Genomic DNA, 4,044 nt, shown 5'->3' with positions numbered 1-4,044 from the left:
TCCAAGTGAAGGGCGGGGTATAAATCCAATCATCTACTACTACTACTACTACTACTACTAGTAGTAGTAGTAGTAGTAGTAGTATTCTAGAGAGAGAGAGATCTCTCCCTGGGGAATGTAGGCCAATGCAGTGACTAGGGTTGTGAACCTCCAAGTGGGGCCTGGGGATCTTTACAACTGGTCTCAGTGAATAGAGATCCATCCCTCTGGAGAAAATGGCTGCTTTGGAGGGTGGATTCTACAGTGTCGTACCAACTGAGGTCCCTCCCCTCCCCAAGTCCTGCTGTGGCTTAATCCAGTTTGGTGTAGTGGGAGAGCCAGTTTTGTGTAGTGGTTATGTGCACAGACTCTAATCTGGGAGTCTAGTCTTGATCTGCCTTTGTGCTGTACCATGAACCCTCGTCCCACGAAGAGGCTATTTGCTTTAATAAGGGGCAGATACGTTATATACAGTATTTAGTAGTGGTCAAAGCATCAGGTTAGGATCTGGGAGACCCAAGGTCAAACTCCCACTCCGCCATGAAAGATCAAGAGCTGGTGGCAACCTCTCAGCCTAACCTATCTTGCAAAGTTGGTGTGAGGATACCACCGAGCAGGGGTGAATAATGTTGGGAGCCATTTTGGAGCTCTTGGGGAGGAAAAATGGGGTACAGATCTCTAAATAGATAATACATCCATCCTATCTCCACTTCCCTTTTTCTCCAAGGAACTTGGGGCAGTGCACACTCCAAACCCGTTCAGTCCATGCAACAACCCTGTAAGGTAGGCTGTTCTGTAGGACTGCTAGCCTCCAGATGGGGCCTGGAGATCTCCTGGAATTACAACTGATCTACTGACTACGGAGATCAGTTCCCCTGGAGAGAGTGGCTGCTTTGAAGAGTGGGCTCTATGGCATTATATTCCAGTGAGCCCTCTCCCCTCCCAACCCCAACCCCTCCTCAGGCTCCACCTCCAGAGATCTCCAGGAATCTCTCACCCTACAGCTGGCAACCCTGTTACAGCCTGAGAGAGAGAGTGGCCCAAGGTTACCCAGTGAAGGTGATGACAGATCTTCCCAGAGTTTTCTTTAAAGGGCAATAGCCATGACTGCCCCCCTCCCCCCGATTCAGATCTGGACTGCAGTGCAGGGGAGAAAGGATTCAACCCTGCCCTTTTGCCGACTGAACCCTAACACTGTCAGCAAGCTGCCATGAGTGTGGAGATGTTTTCTGTTTGCTTTGCATTCCTTCCCACGCGCTTAATTACTTCAAAGCTGCAACGCTTATCTGCAAAGTTTGACTGGAGGAGATTGTGGTGTCTATCGTCCGTGGGAGCTTCTCCGTTCCCAGCTTTGCAACCGTTAGAGAGTCTTGCAGTCTCCCGCACGCGGGAGCCCACCTAATTAGTTATTGCTGGGTGGGGGCACATACGAATGCCCTATATCCTATTATGCGCACAGGTAGCCCGCCATTCCTAACAGTTATAATCATGTTATTGCATCTATGGCTTTTCAATAAAAGTAAAACCTTCCTGGAAGCGTGTACTTCATTGTTTGGCTGTGGGTCCTGACAAACACACACATACGCACAAAAGGCTATTCATCATCTATAAAGTACTGAAACTGATGCATGGAGTTGTGATTTCAGCTCATGCTTTATTAGTACATCGGAGAACTTGAGATAACTAGCGTGGCCCATTGCCCACTTATATTCCCGTTCAGGGGTCGTTTCGTAGAAAAAGAGCTAGGGGAACTCTTTAGCATAACTCATTAGCATATGCCACACCCCCTGACATCACCGGAAGTGTGTCATAAGGCCACACCTACCACTCAGTTAGTCTTAGTCTTAAAGGTTAGTCTTAAAGGTGCTATTTGTTAGTCTTAAAGGTGCTATTTGAACTCTTGGACTATTTTGCAGCAACAGACTAACACAGCTACCTCGGGGAAGCTCCTGGATGGGGCTGGGAGTCCTTGCGGAGGCCACGTGGAGTGGCCTCGGCCAGGCAGAGGGGGAGGACGCCAACTTACCCTCCTGCTTCTTCATCCTTCTGCAACAGAATGAGGCTGGAAGAAGGGGGTGGCCGGAAGAAGGGGCAGGGCTTCGTCGTGTTCCCCGCTCCCCTGCACCTCACCTGGGGGAACTGCGATCCCCCGCGATCCCCCCCGAAATGACCTCTGTTCCCGTTCAAAACACACCCGACACACACACCCACACCCATGACTGGATTATTTACACACAACTCCCCCTAGTGGTTCCCTATTAGGATCTAAGCTGACCGATAGGTGAGGTCTAGGATCCGTAGCTGCTATTGTCCTTGTGGTGCGAAGCTCAGCACGTTCCTGCAGCCACGTGCGAGTCTGACCACGTGCGTGTAGTCTTATCATCGAAGGGGAGCAACATCATCGAAGGGGAGCAAGAAGATGGGCAGAAAGAAGACTAGACCTGCACACACCACTTCTTTCTGCACAACAGCGCTGAGCTGAATTGAGAATTTGCCCAGCCACTGCTGCCCTTGAAAAAGACACTGGGGAAGGCCTGCTTGTGAACATTCTAGGGTCCCTTTGGCCCTCAGTATGGATTTGAACCCAGAACACCCAGTCCCTGCTTGATACTGCAATTGCTCTTCCAGCCTTCTCATTAAAGCAGACATTTCCGAGCTAAAGATGCGTGCCTTTTTCAAAGCGCTTTCACATTTTTTAAAGAACCATTTTCAAAGAAAAATGACGGAAAATTGCCAACAGTAGCTGATGAGAGTTGAGAACAAGCAAATTAATGTTCCCTTAAGTGCAGATAAGTATTCTGTTATGCAGAGCTATTTTCTTTCTGAAGGTTTTTTTTTTTTAAGTAGTTCTTTAATGTTCACTGCGACTTGCAATCCTCAATTTGCATGTTCTTCTAGGACGCAGATGAGAGATGTCCTTGCTCATGTCCTCAGGTAGCAGTTATAAAAGCAGCCATGTTCAGTGGTTAGAGCGTTGGGCTAGGATCAGGGCCGCCCATGTTCAAATCCCAGTTTGGTGTAGTGGTTAGGAGCACAGACTCTAATCTGGGACAACCAGGTTTAATTCCCCACTCCCCCACATGCAGCTGCTGGTGTGACATTGGGTCAGTCATAAGTTCTTTCAGAGCTGTTCTCTCAAAGGCAGTTCTCCAGAGAGCTCTCTCAGCCCCACCTACCTCCCAGGATGTCTGTTATGGGGAGGGGAAAGGAAAGGGGTTGTAAGCTGCTCTGAGACTCCTTCAGGTAGTGAAGGGTGGGGTATAAATCCAATCTCCTCCTTCTCCTCCTCCTCTTCTTTCCCACTCCTGTATGATCTTAGGCTCCTCCTTTGTTTTGTCTTCATCACATCCCTGTGAGATAGGTTAGGCTGAGAGTGGTTCAGACAATGAACAAAGGACCTGGGTTTGCAGTCACCTGGTTTAGGTTCAATTAGGAACAAGGCTCAGGTCAGAAGCCAAGGCCCTTCCCAAGAACACGTGAGGCAATCCTAATGAGTGTCTCTGAGCATGAGCAGAATGCATCTGTCTGTCTTTTAGCCACAGTCCATTTCAAAAAGAATGGTTCTCGGTCCTGCGTGGATTATGCACAAATGAACTGAATTTGGTATTTGATATAGAAAGCAACATCATGAAAAAAATTCTTTTTTTTTTGGTCAAGAAACTTATTTTCTTAATATATTTCACATATTCAAAAGCAATTTCTTATAATCAGTTTCCCATCTCCCTCCCACCTCTCCAATGGCTTCCCGCAATGTGTTTCCCCTGTGGTCCAAAATTCGTATACATTTCAAGATAACAATCTTATATTTAGTATTGATCTAAACAAAGTAAATTTCTTTTTACATCCCAGTTTTTTCACTTTTTTTAAAGCTGGGTTCTAGTCTGCATAATCACAAAACTAGTATTTATGTGACATGGCTTTCGAGCAAGGGAACCTTTACCTTTACCTTTAGAAGAAGAAGAAGAGAAGAGATTGGATTTATACCCCGTCCTTCACTTGGAGTCTCAGAGCGGCTTACAAACTCCTTTCCCTCCCCCTCCCCACAACAGACACCCTGTGAGGTGG

The 4,044-nt window shown here is 47.4% G+C and overlaps 1 protein-coding gene across 1 annotated transcript in view; it reads right to left on the bottom strand.

The window, feature by feature from the left end:
• LOC107124480 (trypsin-3-like) overlaps nt 1–4,044 on the bottom strand; it is a 31,943-nt gene that overhangs the window by 19,245 nt on the left and 8,654 nt on the right. The gene's annotated exons all lie outside the window — the stretch shown is intronic.

This window comes from Gekko japonicus, unplaced genomic scaffold (assembly GCF_001447785.1).
Source record: "Gekko japonicus isolate JY-2015 unplaced genomic scaffold, Gekko_japonicus_V1.1 scaffold435, whole genome shotgun sequence".
Classification (NCBI taxonomy): Eukaryota; Metazoa; Chordata; class Lepidosauria; order Squamata; family Gekkonidae; genus Gekko; species Gekko japonicus.
Note: the sequence above shows the minus strand (reverse complement) of the source record. Positions and strands in the feature narration are given on the sequence as shown.